This window comes from Furipterus horrens, unplaced genomic scaffold (genome assembly GCF_987537825.1).
Source record: "Furipterus horrens unplaced genomic scaffold, mFurHor1.1.pri manual_scaffold_1, whole genome shotgun sequence".
NCBI lineage: Eukaryota > Metazoa > Chordata > Mammalia > Chiroptera > Furipteridae > Furipterus > Furipterus horrens.
In genome coordinates this window covers 160,701,065-160,722,548 of record NW_028327171.1, presented here as the reverse complement: position 1 = coordinate 160,722,548, position 21,484 = coordinate 160,701,065, and positions in this window count along the sequence as shown.

Genomic DNA, 21,484 nt, shown 5'->3' with positions numbered 1-21,484 from the left:
TAATGTACCCTATAACCATAACAGATACATCACTCTTTACCTCCCTAACAGTTCTGAATTAAAATACCATGACCCATCCAAAACCAACCTGTTACTGGACAGGCACTGGCCTGGAGTGGGTCTGCCTCAGTCTGGCCTATAGTGTGTGGGTTCTCAACTTTGTGTAGGAAAGATTTCACACCATGAGTCCATGTGATTTTGAGATCGATTAAGACTGAAACAGTGAAACAAAGGAAAGACTTAGGGTAGAATAAATAACAGGAGAGAGCCTAGGTGGTGCTCTACTTTGGCTCCCTAGAAAAATTATATGAAAGGAGTGAGCCAAGGCAGGGCTGCTGTTAGCTCACTGAGAAGTCAGAGAAAGGGTGATTCTGGAGACAGGATCAAAGGTAAGACCAGGTGGAGCTGCTGCTGCCCACTGCTCCCTTGAAGCAAGTCTCCTTGGGACTCTAAGCATTTAGGAGGAAATAAAAAGTTCATGCCCAAGAAGGGGCATGGGTGTGCCCACACTGAGTCTTTGTCCTGAAGGCTTTTTATTTTTTCTCTGTGGGTGAAAGTCTTCAAGGAGGATTTTAGCAGAATATTCATCAGCTTTCCAGGTGCATTTTTAATATGCTGATGTGTCCAAATGAGCTCATAGGAGAGTTTGGGGAATAGTCTTTGGCCTGCTATGCTGTTTTAAATTGAGTTCGTCTGGCCTGTAATTGGGCTTTTGTTATTGTTCCTGATTTCATCTGTCCTTGAGTTTAGTTGGCACAAATGACATTAATTGGGTTTTTGTTCTCTATCTCCCAGACAAGGGAGATTTAAGCTATGTATTCTTTGGTTAGGGAGGAGAGATATAAACTTTTCACTCTCAAGTGTCCTTGGTTACCGGAGATAAGTTCTTACAATTCATCAGCTGGCTGTAAGTTGCTCAAACTGTTTGACCTTCTTTAGTTTTCTTGTCTCGGTTTCACTATTCCACTTACCTAGGAATTTTTCTAGCTTCTTACTATCCTGCCTCACAACCCAACCTATGTAATCGTTCATGTGTTAGTTCACACTGATCTTTATAGGGACAGGATAGAATTTTAGCCCTGTCTGGGGTATTAGAGTCTAGACTTCTGAGTAAAGAGAGGTGGACAGAAAAAAAATAAGCTTTTATAATAATGGAAATGTTGGTTCCAAGGTAATCAACAGTGTATTAAATATAAAATATATATGTAGACAAAGTATATACACATAATTTAGTCCACTTTCTCCCATGGTTTCATGGAAATTCAGGAAATAGGCCCTGGTTGGTTAGCTCAGTTGGTTAGTACATTGTCTCCATACACCGAAGTTACAGGTTCGATCCCTGGTCAGGGCCCATACAAGAATCAATGAATGCATAAATAATAGAACAATAAAACCGGTGTTCTATCTCTCCCTTCTTCTTTCTTTCTAAAGAAAAGAAAGAGAAAAATAAAAAAAAAAGAAAAGAAATTTAGTACATACTTTTTTCTATATTAACCATGCAGTCAATCAGTATCCAAAGCAGAAACTGACACCCTAAAGTGTTTTCAAAAAGAACACCAACCAGATATATGGTTGTATTACTTCAGGTAAAAAAATAAATTAATCAAAATATCCCTTAAAAGTGTAATGTTTCTAAATGAAAATGTTTTAAAATAGTATAAAACATCTTGTTTTTATTTAATAGTAGTTTCTTCCATTATCTCTGATTATTTGGGAAAGACTAGTTCAATGTCATCTTTAACAGGATTTGTGCTTTTGCATTTATCATGTATTTTAACCTGTCATTTTCTTAATCTAATTGCTATTTTCAACGTAAAAACAAAGAGTTACATCCTGTTGTTGTTTTTGTTTGTTAGTAACTGATTGAGAAGAATTTTCTAGCTAAGCAATTAAGCTAATGCCATAGTAATTACTTAAATTATAGATTGGTGCCTAAGACTCACTGGAGAAAATTAATGGTCAAGGAAACTTACTGACTAACCAAGAAGAACCATTTTATCTATTTAATAAAATCACAGATTAGGCCAGGCAAGAATTGAAATACCATTTGACAAAATAAAATTGATTTAGTTATTGAAGTCATTTAAAATACTGTAACCAGTTTTAATGCATACATCAAAATAAAAAATATTCTGTGAGAAATCCAAAGGTAAAGTGATGTATATGTTTTTTCTCTGTTTTCCCCATGTGCTATTTACTCAAAATAATTAGTTCATTTTCTCCACAGAAAAATGTTTAAAAATTTTTTGTTTACATTGCTAATAGTACTATCTACTCATTGTTCCTACTGACATATTCTACCCTCAATTATTTATATTTTTCTGGCTTTTCTCTAGTACCAGTTCTCACTTATCTAATTACAGTTGCTCCTGAATAGCAGCATGCTATACTCATAGAGCATACTCTCTTTGGTTTCTTTACTGTAAAAATAATTAGAAGTGAATGCAGATATCAGAGTTAGCAATAAATTTACATGTTAGGAAATACTGTTACAAAGTTAAGACAAGTAAATAAGTGATAAATTACCAAGTTATAGATTTGATGTTTTTATGTTCAAATTGACTAATAATCTAAATTAACCAGTAGATTTAAAGAAATATAATATTTCACTCACGTTTAACATTACAAAAGTTTCTAAGACCAAGAGCAAGGTAATTATCAAATTAGAATGTTTCTTTTAAGATTTTAAAAGATGGTGGTTTAAAAAGAAAAGTTAAACAATATGTTGGAATAAAATTCCAAAGTTAAAAATTATCAATTACAATAAAATTATGAAAAGTTAGTGAGAGTCGAAGTTGATTTGATTATATTTTTGATAATGTATCACCTTCAAAAAGTTGAAAACATAACTCTAATATATATATATGTATCGTTGTCGTTGGCAGCCGTCCGTCTCGAGAGACGATGGTGTAGCTTCTTAAGAGTCTATCTGCACCGCCGAGAATGGTTGTGCAGTCCGACTCGGGAGTGACACGGTATCTGTCTCCTCCCGTGTTGAATCGACATCTTGCGATGACGCTGGAGTGTCCTCTCCAGTGAAGCTGAAGCTACAGAACCTGGGCAGGGTAATATGGAGGGTCTGCTGTTGCCCATGCAGCAGACCCCCCCTCTCTTCGCAGCTGAAGGGTCCAAGGGAAAGACGGAGTCAGTACAGCTTGGCTTCAGGTGCGCCGCAGGAGTTGCCGGTGTTGACTACAACGTCAAACCGCCTTAGGGACTCCGGCTCCGGATTTTCTGTCGGGGTTTACTCCCTTAGCCTTTCCCCTGAAGAGGTATGCCGCAAGGCAGCGGAGGTTTTTTGGAGTCAGAGTTTTCCTTCTCTGATGTGCCCTGACTGGAAGATCGAACCAGCGACACTTAGCTCGCAGGCCGACGCTCAATCCTCTGAGCCAAACCAGCCAGGGTTATATATGTATATATATATGTATATATACACAAACACACACACACACACATATATATATAAAATAAACATTTGTCAACAATTTCTTTTGTTCATTACTGAGGGAAAAAGATACTAACTCTGATTCCAGGAGCAGAATATTAATAGTGTAGATCTCAAAAATGTGTTCTTTTCAGTGGGAATAAAATATTTTCCAATTCACTTAAACTCACAAATATTCAAACAAGCAGATACCAAATAAATAATCCTCAAAGATTATTCTTGGAAACAAAAGAAAACTGGGTGTAACATATACGTTAATAACCATATAAACCTCCTTGCTGAGGTCAGCTAATCTAGAGCCAAATGGTATCGAACAACTCCCCAGGCTAGAAAATTAACTTCTGGGAAAATTTTATAAAGAATCTCAGATTGCATTTTCAAGAGCCTCTATAATTTCAGATATATTTTTAATTGCTCTTATTGACTTTTATTATGAGACTAAGAAACACAACCCCCAAAATTCATCTCATCATAGTTTACCTGTAGGATCTATAAAAGTGGGTAAATTATCCTCTCCTCAAAATACCTGAGATACAGTGAGCTATCTGGCTTACCAAGGAGTGACATTACTTACAGCCTGTGAGCTCTAGAACACACATCAAACCAATTTTCTGGGACTGCTTTATGGGCCTTTGGTTTCATCTATGAAGTATCACCTTTGTTCCTTCATGGTGGGCTTGTCAAAACTAATGAAATGGGATTTATTCTCGTAAAAGACACTTCCAGGTATGGTCTTGGCTGCACAATCAATTTATCCAACTATGTCCTGGTAAAAGGAGGACCGATTCTTATTGAACTGGTGCAATTAATTATAATGCTAAAAGGTGCAGGAAAATATTTGTTCTTGAATTCTGAAGCCTCAGGGAAAATAAGTTACTATTTAAGAATGGCTTATTTCAGTTTACAAAAGTATACTAAATGGAAGGCTAGGGGGAGATCAAGAAAGAAGAAAAAGGTTTTCTTCTACCTCCAATCAGAAAAAGAACACTAAAAATATCAACAGTTAGATTTCCCTCCTATTTTAATCTTAAGTATCAGGTCAGCAGTCTGCTTTCCTGTGGTTGCCCACCTCAAAACTCAAAAAGTATTGAAAATTCTAACTTGGTCTTTTAGTATCATCTGACAGCTAAGTGGTAATATTTTAAGATCCATATCTTACATCCATAAATCTATATCAATAATTATCAGTACATGGTCCAGTCTGTATTTATTTTCTATTGCTGCATAATAAATTGCCACAAATGTAGCAGCTTAAAACAGCATCTTATGATCTCACAGTTCTATAGGTCAGATATACAGTTCTGTAGGTCAACAGCCCTGGTGGGCTCAATTGGGTTCAATGCTCTCAGACTCAGTGCTGAAATAGTTCAAGGTTTTGGCTGGATAGGGCTCACTGCAAGCTCTGTGGGAGAATTCTGCTTCCAAGCTCATTTATGTTGTTAGGCCTGAGGTCTTGCTGGCTGCCAGCCAGAGCCCACTCTGCACCTACAGGTGGCCTGAACTCCTTCTCACCTAGCCCCTCCTTTGGAGCAGTGATAGTGAGCTGAATCTTCTCACATATCGACTATTCCGGCTTTGCCTTCTGCTGCCAGCTAGAGAAAGCATTCTGCTTTTAAAGAGAGTTGTTACTCAATTAGAACCAACTACATATTCTCCCTACTTTAGTTTAACTGATTAGTGGCCTTCAGTACCTCTGCAAAATCCCATTTGCCATGTAACATAACATAATCACAGACCTGATAGCTCATCACATTCATCCAGTCCTGATGATTAAGAGGGAAGTCTTGGGGGCTGAGGGAGGGTAGCATTTTATTTTAGGATTCTGTCTGCCACATTACCCTTTTCACGAGGCCTAAGATGGTCTATCTTTCTTTTTAGCCTATAGTGTAAAACAGACTCGTCAGAGAAGGAAGAGAGGAAAGGAGAACCTGCATGTTATTGGTATGACTGAATGTCTGGGGTTACTTTATTAAAATAACTAACAATAATCAAATGGAAAAGAGTAAAATGCCCCATTAGGGTGTCAAATGTAACTATTTCATATGGATCTGCTCAATGCTTCTCTTAAGAAAAAGAATATATAAATATTGTGGGAATTAACAATTCTACCTGAGTATTACAAATATTCTGAGTGTTAGGAATTACTACTTCATAATTTTACACCCAGTACTTTTTACCTGTGAATGACATTTTCAGAGAAGTTGGAGGCATCAAAAATATTAGTGTGGAAGATTTTCACATTTCATGCTATTTTTAAACCTTTCTCAATCACGTAGAAAATGCTGGACCTGAACACCCACCTCAATCCTAATTCACAGCTTCCCTTCTCCAATCTCTTTTCTGCCACCTCTACAGAAGATTTTAAAGGAGAAAAAGCGTTTTCTTTTCTTTGAGTCCTTGCTATTACAATCCCATCAAAGCATTATTTTCTTTTGAGAAAACCAACCAGGTAATAACAATTTCTCTTGTGGAATAGCTTTTTTGTTAAAAGGAAGAGATGTTGTCTCCCCAAAACTCCTACTTTTCAGTCCTTTGTTCTCATCTTTTCTGGTTGGTGTCTCTCATTTTTATTTCACAATAGTATTCTCTCCACATCATCCACAGAACATGAAACACCCTACATTAGAATAAAACAGATACTGTTGTATTATTTTTGTTGCTTTTAAAAAAGTTTTAAATGCTCATATTTATTGAGAGCCCACAGAAGAGTTGTTCAAAATATGTGTCATATTTCTCTTTAAAGGTGGTGCTATAAATTCCTCTCAACAGAACATTGAACAGTAAATTGTTACTCAAACAGTACTGATGAAATTACATAAATCCACCTAGTTTTGCACCCTTTATTTTATGACTGCGGTCTAGAATTCACTGTGATGTCAGAGGTCATGAAACAGTGAACCTCATGAGGTAGAAACTCTAGCCTAGTAAAAGAATAAGTAGCACTGGGCCTGTTCATTGTCTTTTCCCAGTAATGTAGATTCTAAGCCATTGGAATAAACAAACAAACAAATAAATAATAAACAATTGTGTCAATGAGCTTTTTATCAGATTTATGAAAGTTTTAGAAGAGAAAATTGGATATGACATATTTACTATAGCAGGATTGGCAAACTTTTCTGTGAAGAGCCTGAGAGTGAATATTTTAGGCTTCAGGATTCATACCATTTTCAGAGTAGCGACTGCTCGATTCTGTTGTCACATAAACACACCCATAGATAGTATGGAAATAAATGAATGTATTTGTTCCAAAAACTCTTTTAGTATTGACACTAAAATTTTAATTTTACATAATATTCACATGATATTATTTTTCTTCTGCTATTTTTCAACCATCAAAAAAACGTAAAAACCTTTCTTAGCAGCTTATTGGGCCTCCACCATACATATATTAAGCAAACTCTAAGAATGCTTTCAAGCATGCATCTCAGAGTTATGAGGGTAGGGGATGGTCTCAGGGAGCTCTGCAGCCACAGAACCCAACCTGTTTTATGGTTGATAAGAATAAGCATAGGAAGTCTGTCATCTCCATTTCTTGAGTTCTTTTCTTATAGGAACTTATCAGTAATGTTAGTAACTGCCATTATTATATTTGTTTGTCACTTATTTCCAGATGTTAGTATTTACTATGGACAAGTCACTGTGAGAGGTATTTTGAGTGCCTGACATCAAGAGTTTATATATCAAAAAGAACTAAGGGAAATACAAATAAAGACAGGACAAGACATATTAAGCTAAGAGATTATGCAGCTAACAGGAAGGCAAGAGCTTGGCTGGGGATAGGGAAGTGGTTTTAAGAAAGGCTACTGGAAAGGAGTAAAATTTGACCTGGGATTATAGGAGGGGTACACTATCAATATTGAATATTGAAAAAGGACATTCAAGTTATAATTTAGCTACTGAATTTGCATAAAAAGCTCTGGGCATATGTCCAAATCGTCTCTTAACCAATAATACTGATCCACTAATCTGTGAACTCAAATATTTTAAGCACCCTAAAAGCCCTGAAAAGCCTCCACACAGTCACAAAAATTACCAGTATTCACTAATTATTAAACTTAGAAAAATACAATCACCTTCTATTCAATTCAATTCAGTGTCTAAACCAAAGAATTTCATGTTGTGTCTATCTGCATAATATTTCCACTATGTTTTGATCTGTACTGTGAATTTGGTATATAAATAGCACTAGTTATATGTGGATGTTTTTACAAAACAATAACAATAAACTAGGTCGTGTATAAATAGGTAAGTTTTTTATTTATTTTTTGAGTATTTGACTTTGTTTTATGCAAAAACGAAAGAAACAGAAAACAAGAAAGCAGTAACTGGCTTTAGAAGAAGTATAGAATAAAAAGAAAAAAGTAATGATTCATGCACTTGTGGAAAAATGGTACTTCGGTTTTGTGGTTTGTTTTTTTGGTGAGAAGCAGGCAGCTGCTGGAGTATTTCTTAACAACAACACAAATAACTTCAACAATCAAAGAGATCACAAAGAGCTACTCTTACGTTTTCAGCCAAACTTCTATCAGTTTATGGCCAGTCAAACCTGTCAAATTGAAAGGAGGTTAGGCCCCTCCTTTTAAAAACTGTCGCTCACTTGGCTGGTGTGGCTCACTTGGTTGGGTGTCATCCTGCAAACCAAAGGGTTGCTCGTTAGATTCTTGGTCAGGGCACATGCCTGGGTTGTGGGCCTGGTTCCTGGTTGGGGCGTGTGCAGGCACATGTGAGAGGCAACCGATCCATCATTCTCTTCCTTTCTCCCTCCCTTCTCCTCTCTCTAAAAAAAAAAAAAATAAATAAAAATATTTTAAAAAGAAAAAGAAAAACAAAAGGAGGGTGAGGATGAAAATAGATGCACAGAATCAAAAGATTGGGTACTAACTTCCTTGTTCTTTTTTCTCTCTCCAGACTGAAGCAAGCAGTGGTTGCTCATCCCTTTCTCTGCCTTATCAAGAATAAGCACATTCTGCTCGATGCCTCTGTGTGCTTAACGGAAGGATGGCTGAATCATTCTAGTCCTCATGAGGTCCAGCCTGTGAATGACATGGCAGGGGCCAGGGGTGGGGAGGCGAGGGTGATGAGGTAATCTTGTTGTTCCTTGTATCACTTTTACATGATTCAGTCTTTTTTGTTTTTTAAATCAGTTTTTTAGATGTTTACCTCTATAATGTGGCCTCTGGGCATATATGGGCTTAGGTGAACTCAGGGAGGAAAGTGATAATGGTGCAGAGATGCACACAGTGCTGTCCTTTGGATCCTGCTGGGCCAGGCTGATGCCTGTACTTGTCATCACTTGATGCAACAGGATGTTTACTGCATTTGAGACATCCTCATACACTAGTGCTCTTTGCCTTGACTCCAGGCTGGTCCACGTTAGCCCCTGGGCCAAGAAAGACTGGAAGAAGGAAGAAGCATTGTATTGAGCTCACTTATCTCATCAGGCCCTTACGCAAGGCAATGCCACTGCACCTCATTGGTATGTCACCAGGCTGGCTCCTTCCAGAGTCTCAGAATACAGGCCACATGCTTTAGTGTTCTCATGCTATCTTATACTTATCTGAGTGTTTTTAATACATTTCCCTTTCTGGAATGTCCATCTCTGAAGAGGGGGGATGAGAACACCCAGATCCGACCATCTCCCTCTGCCTCTATCAGTTACCTTGCTCCCCTAGGCTGGAAAAGCCAAGTTTTCTACTTCTTCCTCTCTGCCATTCAATTTACTGATAGCTTCTTTCTTCAAGGAACACTTGGTGTGTTAGCTTAGCCTTCCTGGTAGGTGTGTTTCTCTACTCAGTGGAAAAAACCCTATCGTCTGGGCATATCAGGATCTGGAATGACAAGCATGAAAATACTTTGGTGTATTATCGATTATGCTATTACAGTTGTCCCAATTTTTCCCCTGCTGCCCACCTCCACCTGGTCCCGTTACCTCCAGCAATTCTCACCTTTAGTTCATGTCCATGGGTCGTGCATATAAGTTCTTTGGCTTCTCCATTTCCTATATTATTCTTAATGTCCCCCTGTTTATTTTGTTCCTACCAATTAGGCTTCTTAGTCCTTGTACCTTTTCCCGGTTCTCTCCTTCCCCCTCCCAGCTGATAATCCACCAAATGATCTCCATACCTATGATTCTGTTCATGTTCTGGTTGTTTGTTTAGTTTGTTTTTGTTTTCATTTTTTATATTCAGTTGTTGGTAGTTGTGAATTGTTGTTTTAATGTTCATGGTTTTGATCTTCTTTTTCTTAAATAAGCCCCTTAACATTTCCTGTTATAATGGCTTGGTGGTGAGGAACTCCTTTAGCTTTACCTTGTCTGGGAAGCACTTTATCTGCCCTTCCATTCTCAATGATAGCTTTGCTGGATAGAGTAATCTTGGTTGTAGGGCCTTGCTTTTCATCTCTTTGAATACTTTTTGCCAGCCCTTTCTTGCCTGCAAAGTATCTTTTGTTCTGGAAGGTTATGCCCATCAGAGATTTAAATGGAGTTGTTCAAGAAAGGGAAGGGTATGTACACTGAATTGAAGTAGGTCAGTAGCCCAAACCCATTGGTACCTAAACTGAGAGAAGGGCTGAGATTTCTTCAGGTGGCAGGAGCCCAAGAGTCACTCATGAATATGGTGAAATAATATGAAAATATTTTCCAGAGGAAGCCTTGGGAACCAATAGTGCATCAGACTTGCTAACAATAAAAAGAACCTGTGGATCTGCCCCCTGGCTCACACTGAGGAACCACTGTCTCCATAACAGAAGGAGCCTGAACAGAAAGGAGCTATAGAAACACCACTGGCCAAGGGAAGCCAGGGATGGGCTTTTCTCTAATTCTCTTAGGTTGCTTAAATCCATGCGTGTGCTTCAGCTACTGGGAGAAGGCATGGGGGTAACCCAGCGTTTGGCTGGTGATGGGTTTCCCTCCAGGTGGGCTGGAGAAGGTTGGTAGAGATTCAATTCAGTTCATAAAAATTTTTTTATGTAAATATTCCTTAAATTTATGTAAGCTACCCAAAGTAAATTAAGATAAAATCTCTGTCTTCAGACAAGTATGGTTATTTGGAAAAGCATGATGTAACAAATGTTACAAAAGGAGAAGAATGTCATTGCTTAAGAAAAGCACAATGAAAAATATCAAACACCAAAAATAATGTATGTAATATTTTTGATATATTTGAATTTTAAAGAGGAATCTGCTTTTTCTGGCCTACTCATCCTTGTTGCCCTCAGTAGTAATGGGAGCCAAGGAGACAGGAAATTGTACTGTAACTTTACTTGTTCTTTGTTATTTGGAAATGTGTGGTAACTCAGAGCACAAACGGAAAAGAGAACTCACCTGCCCTCAATCATTACGTGTTATTTAAGGGGATAAAAAAATCATTAAAAAAAAATAAGATTCTAAAGTCTGACCAGCATTTTATTTGTAACTTTCACACTGAGGAAATATGAATCTTTTATTTATTTACTTTAAAGCAGGCCTGTATGCATTTTTTGTGTTTATTTTTTAAAGATTTTTATTTATTGTATTTTTATCACTATAAGATTACCTGACCATAAGACACACCTAGGTTTAGAGGAGGAAAACAAGAAAAAAAATATTCTGAACCAAATGGTATAAAATTTTTAATAAAATATAATAGAATAATATTTAAACCATGTAAAGTGAACAGCAGTCAACAATGGTATTAAGAACCATCATCACTGTCATTAACAAATGAGGAGAGACTTTAAAATTCAAGTACTCTTCTAGTTTTCTGGGAACCCCAAGAACTCATCATCTCTATGTCAGAATTTATGAAACTTGTTTGCTCATAATCACTGATAAAACTTTCTTCAGTATCTTCATACTGACCAGACACCCTGAGATTCAGCAGTAAAGTGGGACATTAAGCATCCCCAGGGGTTTCATGTGGGTCCCCTGCTTCCTCTTCTAACAGCTATTGCCAACGCTGACAGGTCAGGTAATACACATCACAGTCTGTGATGCAATATTTGCTCCATAAGACACACAGACATTTCCCCCCCCCGCTTATGGGGGGACAAAAAGTGCGTCTTATGGAGTGAAAAATATGTTATTTATTTATTTTTAGAGAGAGGGAAAGGGTGAGAAAGAAATATCAAGGTGTGGTTGCCTCTTGTGTGCCTGCAACTGGGGACCTGGTCCACAACCTAGGCCTGTGGCCTGGCTGGGAATCGGACCAGTGACCCTTTGGCTAGCAGGCCAGAGCTCAATCCACTGAGCTATACCAGCCAGGGTGAAACATAAATCTTTTAGATTTCACTTATGATTGCAAGCCCTAACTAAGGGATAAATATAAGAGGAAAAATCTGGAAAAAAAACTCAACAAAACTCTTGTGTAGGTCCTGACCCAGGTAGCTCAGTTAAGAGTGTCGTCCCGATACGCCAAGGTTGCAGGTTCAATCCCTGGTCAGGGTACATAAAAGAACCAACCAATGAATGCATAAAGAAGTAGACCAACAAATCGATGTTTCTCTTTCTTCCTCCCCCCGACCCAAAATAATAAAATTTAAAAAGTTAAAAGGCTCTTATGTAATGCCATGAAAAGAAAATATGCAAATTGTATCTTTGCCTTGAAAAATTTCCTAAGTTACACAGAGCACATATTTACTCCTTTCTAGTCTAAAAAGGATTAAATTGCAGGCCCCCATAGCTGAATGAGATTGGAATGGAACTGATAGAGGGACATAAAAGAGAAGAAAGTTGAGAAGGAGTGAATTCTTAGGAATACAGAATCTATTTATCTTTTTTTTTGTCCCAGTATATGAATACTTCTACCATATGAAGGGCCAGGTCTTCTGGGATCAGAGAGAAGGAGCAGAACACTGAAAGGGACATTATCTTTATGAGAGAGTGATTAACTCCTACTGCTATCAGGCTTATTTTATACCTATTTTTACATACATGTGCAATAATTACCTTAAAAAAAAAAAAACTCTGAGATGCATAACTTAAAAAAAAGAAAACCCAAGTTTCATGATTTGTTGACGATTTTATCTTTCTATACAACTGCACCATTACAGTCAACTAGTCTTAAGAGATAGCAGCTATTTAAACTGTAAGCCACTTCCTCATGCTGTTTGTTGTTCTTATTGTTGTTACAAGGTAAAATAAAACATTGAGCTTAAACCAGGGTAAAATATTTTAAAAATTACAGGTATGCTTATCATATATATTCTATGTTTGAATCTATATGGGTATAAGTGAGGTACATGGTTTTGGCTGAATAGAATCTCCATTTTTATTCCTGTAAGAAGGAGTAGTCTTTGGTTGTATTAGAGTCATTTATAGAGAAAGCATTTTCATAACCAGTAGACAAACAAAAGACTGGTTGTCTTGGTTACACATGATAAATATCAGAATTGGCCTGTTTTACTTGTGTGGCTTTTCACATTCTGAATCACAATTATTCATAAGTATGTTAAGTACTAGTAATCATAAATGGCAGGTACAAATTAGTAGTGGTATAACTATGACTCATTTTCGCATGTATCTCGCATAAGCAAAAACCTTTAAAGGAACTTTAGAGTTAAAAATACCTACATGAATTTATCACTAACTTGACCTAATTTTTAATTTTATAATAAATTTTGGGAGTTAGGTTTGCTTAGTTATTCTGTAAATAAATAAGTACATTTAAAACAATATTTGCACAACTTTGTTCTCTCAAATAAATACCTCATGTGCTGCAGTACTACACCAAGAAGAGTTATCATAATCTCTCTCAAAAAAAGAAAACTTCTCCTGTCTCATGTGTATATAAAATACTTGTACAAGTATAGTCATTTAAGTATTTTTTGTTGAATAAATGTTACTTTTTTAATGAAAAGAATGATTCACATTACACACTTTCTTACTGAGAAAAATAAAAATTACAAAAAATCTTAAATGTAGCTACAAATTCAAGTAATACAATTTCCAGTACCAGACAGATCCAATATTGAGACTGGTGGATGGAATTTAGAATTTTTGATAATAGAAATCCAGCAAACTCCTATTTTACAGGGTACTTGAAAAGGACTAGGCCCCTCTCCAAAAGCGATCAGTAATTTTGGTAATAAGTCAATGCAAATAAAGACCTCTCTGAAATTTTTTTGAACGATCTTAAAACTTAACCTATAGTAAAAGTGTGGAGTATATCCTGTTAAAAAAAAAGGAGAGCTGTAAAACTCATGTGAGGCACTAAGTCCAGAATTATACAATAAAAATTCAATTGCATATTTAATTTAATAGAAAGTTGGAAAAGAATAAATCCCATTTGTTTCTATCTTGTCTGACCAAAACTTCCTTTATTTAAATATCTTACATAAAAACAATCATGGATATTTGATAAAAATATATCTGAACAAGAGTAAAACAGAAATGAAAAAGACTAATGAAGAATCTGTCCTTTATTTGTATGTCACTGACCATGGCCTTCTTTCCTTAGATGTGAAATGTTATGAGTAAATATTACTATTTATATAGAAAATCAATAGCATCTTCTATTAAGAGCCTATTATAGTGCTGTGCTACCTACCTTACATTTGTGAAAGAGATACCATTGGCTCATTCTTATCACACTATAATATTCTGAAGTGCTTTTTACAACAATTATGAGTTTACTCATCATACAAATAAAGGTATTATTTTGTAATAGTAACCATACTTTTTTTTTTTTTTTACTATTAAATAATGTCTACAAAGTGCTTTATATAGTGCCAAGAGCCTAGTACATCTTCACCATATGGTAGTTAGTTGCTGTTGTGAAAATGGATAAAGGAAACCTCATTTAAAATGAAGTCAGGAAGCTGTGAAGGAGGAGCACTCACACACTTGACTCACTGCATCTTGTAGACTCCAACAGGTAAAAGCTATAGCAAGAGAAAGGAAGGTTTTCTCTTTGCCTAGCAACAGACCCAACCAATGAGAAGCAATGACTTAGCCAATAGGAAGCCACTATACTTAGAACTTCCAGTTTCCTCCCAAACACATTTTGTTTATAACAGCCTTTCCCAACTCTCCCATTTTATGAATAAAAGAAAGCTCCCCTCCTTTGTTCTCTAGTCTTGTGTATGGTTTTGCTATAGCTTGTTTGTCCTGAATTACAATTCTCTTCTGTTCCTGAATAAAGTCATTTTGCTGGTAAACAACTGGCTATTTCATTTTTTAAGGATGACGCTATTATTTTTTTGGCTTCTTTGCAGAAGATAAATGACTTGAAATTGAAGAAATCCAAAGGATTGCTTAAAAAAGTGACTGCAAAGAAGCCAAGTTGGAAGAGTTTAATAACCATTTTTAAAGTCTTGTCCTCCCCAGCACTGGCTGACATTATCTATTACAATTCATTATGCATTTGTATTGTTCATGGTTGCATCAGAACTGTTTCTATATGCAGCTCTTTGAAGTGCCCAGTGTTTCTCTCCCAGCCGAGTTCTCTGAGTGTAGCCACCCATAATCTTAGAGCACAGAGTTGACCAAGGAGGATGAGTCTGAGTTGTTTAATAGAGTCATAGCTTGCAAAATTACTTAAACTAAAGTGGAAATGTCATAACCAAAAATTCTCCTTTTTTTTTTAGGTTTTCAAATATGATAAGGTTTTGTGAAAATGGGCTTGTTCTTTTTCCTAAAACTTTTCCCCATAGGAATCATAAATGTATAAACTTCAGTCAGATACTAATACATGCAGGCTACTACCTGTATTAACCTGAAGTTCATTTCAATTTCAAAAGAGAAAATCTTTGCAGTCTATATGTCTAGTTTTTAATACCCTGTGGTAAAACAAATATGAGTTGATGCCTTCTGAGAGTTGTCTTACTGAGTATTTGCTTAGATAGCAGTCAGTGGTGGTCCAGAGGTGAGAGGTAAAACGACAGATGCTAAAACTGGAAGAGACATTGAGATGAAGAAAAACACAGAGTATGAGATTCGAAAACATTACAGAGCACATCAACTTCTATTTTAAGGCACTTTAAAGAGTACTTGTATCTTCATTTCAACAAAGACATACATGGCATTGAAAAGTCATTAGAAATGACATAATTCTGAACTTTGTCACACCACTTCTAAACATTAGTGTACATGGGTAGAAAGGATAGCATTATTTCACTCTCTCTCCAAAAGACTGCTTTGGAAAGTTAGCAATATCTCTTTGCACTCTCAGGTATATGTGAAATTGTGAAGGCTGTCTCCTGAATATTCACTGTTATACATTAAAAAAATTATCACTTATAAAATAAACCTGGCCTTTTATATGATATATATATCCCACCCTTGAATTTAAAGTTCTCTCTCATTTTTGACATTTAGTTATTTTGTTTTCTAACAACAAATGCCTTCTAACTACAAATGCCCAGTCCCCTTATACTGGGCCATCTTGTCTCCCAAATCAAGAGTTCATTTCTACCACTACTCATTAGGCTAAGCTGTTTCCACAGTTAGGCATGTTTTTGCATCTGCCTTTATCTTTCCAAATTTACATCTATCAAGATCTCTCTCCTTAAGAAAGCTTCCACAGATTACTTCCAACTCAGAACTTTTAGGACATTCGTTTTCTGAGCCACCTGTTGCATTTCCGGCTATATTTGTGTACTGCTGAAATTTCATGTGTATGTCTCACCACGCCCAGGAAAGAAGGAAGTCTTCTAGAAGGCAGAAGCCTTGTTTTATCTTTTTTTTTCACTTTGTCAATTCAATAAATATATAATGGGTCTTATGCATACTAAAATCTGTGCTAAGCCATGGTAATGTTGACATCGTTTAGTAGTTATCTATAGTTAGGAATCTCACAATCATTCGGTATAATTTGTCAATTTCTCTATCAGCAGAGACTAATGAGGGGCAATAAAACATTGTATTTTTTATTATGGCTTATCTCTGAGTTTCTTGTATTTTGAGTTGTACTTTATGATTAGGCTGGAGGGGCAGAGTGGGAGAGGATAGGAAGATTATGAATCAATATTTTTGACATGAACACTAAGTGATTATGCTGCTGAGTCAGATATGAAATCCTCAGCCATTGATAAAGACCAAATTCTAGAAATGTCACAGAATTATTAAATTCAATAACTGTGAGCTTATCTAGATACTTCTTTAACCTCTGCTTTAAGTAAGGTTTTATTAACATAATTAATGGCCAATCACAGATTAAACATTTTGATTTATATTTAAATATTCTCTCTGCCCCTCTCTGAGAGTCAAAATGGAGATTAGCATAGTGACCTTTCAGAACTTCTGTCAAGATTGTATTTGAATCTTGATATATTTATTGGTCAAGATGATTTATCATTATAGCAGGCATTTATCAAATATCAAACAGTCTATTTTGTTTAGGTCTGGATAATAATTTTATTAATATATTTTTATTAAATATCTAGTCAGTGTAAATAAATAACTATAAATAGTAAATGCATAGCACACATGTAAATCTGTAATATGATTATAATACTAAAATGTATAAATACAGTGAAATGTTAAATAAAACAAAATGTATAATACTAATGACATAAAAAGTTGCCAGACCCTGTGAGTGTTCACAGTCACTACCCGGCTGTTGTTTTAACAGCTCCTCAATCTATCTACATTTAGTAACCAACCTTCTGCAAAAGTACTCAGTATTTAATATCATATCCTATGAGCTTTTACACAATAAAGATGGCTTTAGTAAACTTGAGTTAAAATAATTACAGAAAAATATTTCCCATCTAAATGTGCCATTTACTTTTGAAGATAAATAATATGACAAATGTAAACAGCATTTTGATAAAGTCTTTTTAAAAATGATTTATCCAGTTATCCTTTCTTAAAGGATTTCAAAATATATAGTTGATTTTGAAGTTATTTTAAGAATTAAGAGTCTTTAAGTTATTTGCATATTATACTTTTCTTATAAAATAGTGCTTTTGGATAATGCCATCCTGGTATAATTAATTATTTTTATGAGAGAAATTTGAAGAATATTTCAATACATTTTTACTTTATTTTTATAATCATTAACTATTAATTATAACTTTAATCCAATATTAAAATAACTGAAAATAATGCTATATATTTTAAGTAATTTAAAAATACTTCTTGATTAAGGTAAGCTAGTATACTGTGTTCTTTAATTAGGAATGTGGAGACTGCCCTGACTGGTGTCATGGGCGATGTGTGGAAAAGTGAAAGGTTGCTCGTTTGACTCTGGTTGGGGTACATGACTAGGTGTCTTCTGACAAGCCATAAAGAAAAAAAGAACCTCTTTCTAATGTTATGGTAATAATATGTTTGATATTTGTTGTGTTTACTTGTAAGGTGGTAAAGAGCTCTCTATATTTTTAAGATGTAATTAACTCTTGCAACAGGCTTATAAGTCAAAGTGAAGGCATAATTATTCTTATTTTAAAGATAAATAAAATGCAGCTCAAATTTATTATCAGATTACCCCAAAGACGCACAAATTGGTGGAAGAGTAGTGCTAAAGTCTCCACATTCTTGTCTGTTTGTTTGTTTATTTATTTATTTGTTTATTTGAAAGAGGAGAAGGGAGGGAGAAAGAGAGAGAGAGAAACATCGATGTGAGAGAGTTGCCTCTTGTATGCTCCCTGATGAGGGGGGCCAAATCTGAATCTGTAACCTAAGCATGTGACCTGACTGGGGTTCTAACTGGCTACTTTTCGCTTTGCAGGATGCCCAACCAACTGAATACACTGGCCGGGGCTAATTATAGCTTTCTTAGAGACTAAACAAATAGGATATTGTCAACTTTATGTTGATAATTTTGAAAACTCAAATAAAATAATTAAATTAGAAATAGAGAAGTCGAAAAGCTTTGGTGACCTCACTAGGTAAGGCTAATTCAAGAGCCCTGCCTCAGTTTCCATTGGGTAATACACTAGCACTTCAGTGTTAAAGTGTTGGATTTGTTTAAGTTACAAACAAAAATGAATAAAGGTAGCTGTGGTGTTGAAAACATAATATGTGATAACACTAAAACGTCAAGTTTAGATAAAAATAAAGCTATAAGATGATTCTCAAGGATTCTAATTCTTATTTTTTCTTAGTTGAGATTTAAAAAGTGACTTTAATTAGTGACTGAATATATTCAGAAAATATGCCTTGAGGAATAACTGCTCTTCAGTTCTGGCTAACAGTGAGGATCAACTGAGCTACTCATGTTTTAGCAAAAATTAAAAAACAAAACAAATAAACAAAAAAGCTGAATTTTAAATGTTAGCATTTTTCAAATTCTGGGAAAATAAAGCAATTCAGAGATTGGTAATTAGAGTCCATGGATTCAAAGGTTTCCATTTTAAGTGGTTAGACTTTTTGGTTTTTTATGAAATTATGATTATGAAATGTGGCTATTTTGTTTTTCTAAAGCATGATACTATAGAACTTAATCTCATAGGAGTAATCTGTAAATTCTTAATTGTACAGATTCTATTCCTTCATCAGCATATAGTTTAGCAGCATGCCCTTTAAAAAGAATTACAATACCTTTGTGTAGGGTTGCCAGATAAAATACAGGGTGCCCTGTTAAATTTGAATTTCACATAGAAAACAAATAATATTTAGTATAATTAAATATGACATGTACATTCTTAAGCCAATAAAGTATTCATTGTTTATCTGAAATTCAAATTTGACTGGACATGCTGTTTTTTTATTTATGAAATCTGACAATCTTATTTATACTTCTCATTTTTCTAACAAAGGTAATGGATGGTTTCAGCAAACAACCTCTGAAGTGTTTCTCAGAGTTAACATTGTATGATATGTATCTGTTACAGTAAGACTTTTTAAAAATAGAGTACAAATCAATCCTTGCAACATAGAATATCACACTAATTTCTCACCAACTTACTGATGAAGAAACTAAAAATTTCAAAATTACAAAACTTTTTTCCAAATTTTCCTTTAAATATGAGATTATGAATTCCCACAAATAAACATATGATAATTGTAAAATGCAGAGGCGGATTTAACGGAGGGTGCACTGGGCGCGCACCCTGGGCCCTGACTTCTGAAGGGCCTTGCAACACACAAACTTTACATTTTTTTCTAATGACACCAAGTTTGGTTTCATTACTATGCTGCATAAAATATGGTTAGCAAGTATTTTTATTTTCCCTGTCTCTCTCTCTTTTAAGGGGCCTAATATTTTCTTCTGTGCCCAGGGCCTCAACTGACTTTAATCCGCCTCTGGTAAAATGGCTAACTTCATTGAATTGACTTGACTTTGAAGTTTAAAGGCATGTTAATGCTGAAATAACTAGGCAATTTATTGGGTTTTTTCTTATTTGCTAGACTTCTATAGACAATTTCAACTGAAACACAGAACTCACAAATGGAAGAATTAGATTCCAAAACTACCATTAGCATGTTCCACCAACTCGTTAAATTCTTCAACTTCTTCTAACAATGTAAAAAAAGAAAAAGGTGAGATATTTCAGAAAGAATTGGAAGGAAACTCTTGAGTGTTAAAATAACGTTAGCAAGAGCTCAGCTTGTTCTATAGCATTGACAGATTGCAAATTTTATAACTTGCTTAAGAATCATGCCTGGAACTATGAGACAATTCTTAATCCAAATCGAAATATATAAAGAGGAAAAATAGCCTTACACTTGCCAGATGTAAAACTATGTTTTAGTAACATTACAAATAAAAGGTCACCAATTGTTGTAAATAGTTCCTATGCAGTCAGGAAATTCAGAGGTTAAAGCTAATACGGTTGTGCTGTAGTCCCCCTTACTCATTCCATGACCCTGAGTGAATACTAGAAACCAAAGATAGAACCAAACTCTATATACAAGGTCTGTCTGGAAAGTATCCGGCTATGTACTTTGAAAAATACAGACATTTACTAAAGAACATACAGGATACAAGAAACATTGTAAATAGGACAATGACACGTTGGTCCCCTTCAAAGTAGGCACCTAGGGACCTCATATAGTTCTCCCAATTGCCATCAGCTGCCCCATCGTATTTTCCTAGATCTCATCAATGGTCTGAAATCTTTTCCCTTTCAAAGCTAGTTTTAGTTTTGGGAAAAGCCAGAAGTTGCAGGGTGCCAAATCTGGGCTATAAGGTGGCTAAGTCACTTAGGTGAATTGATGTTTTGCAAAAAAACTACATGAGATATGATGCATGAGTGGGTGCATTTTCGTGATTAAGCTGCCAATCACCAGTTGCCCATGGCTGTGGCCTCCTGAATCACCTGAATCGTTTCTATGGAGCAATGTTCAAACTTAACGCAAAATTTGGTGCAGATTTGTTGCTCTAATTGCTCAGTCATTTTGAATGTGATGGCCACACAGTACACATGCTCACTCAACAGTGTTTACTAAACCCACTGCCGACTACAGTGTAAGCCATCATTGTTCATGCACACACATTCCAGTCAATTCTCCTTGGCTGCCAGGTTACGTTGATGTTGTGCAAATTATTCTCTTATATTAACAATGTTTGGACTTTTTCTGGGCAGACTTTGTATACTGTTTTTTCTTATACAAACATGCCTTGTCACTTAAAGAAAGCACTTTACAGCTTTCTTTTGGCATATCAAAATTTCCACCATAGAGCTTTAAGACATTTTACTCTTATGCTTTGGGGACATTATTAAGTAAAATAAGGGTTATGTGAACACAAGCACTGCCATACTGTGACAATCTGATAACCCTAGATGGTTACCATGTGGCTAATGGATGGGGAGCATACACAGCATGAGAATGCTGGACAAGGGATGATTCATGTCAGGGTGGTCTGAGCAGGATTCCTGAGATTTCATCATGCTACTCATAACAATGTTTAATTTAAAACTTACGAATTATTTCTGGAATTTCCCATTTAATATATTCTGGCTGCAGTTGGTCATGGGTAAGTGGAATTGCAGAAGCAAAACCATGGATAAGGGTGGGGACTACTGTGTCCTAAGGTAGGCTAAGTAATACTGAGCAACAAGCCACTCCAATATTTCAATAGCTTAATCCCACACAAATTTATTTCTTGCTTATGCAGATTCTGTTGTAGGTCCCAGGCGGCTGTGCAGGGTAATAATTTAGCATTCCAGGAT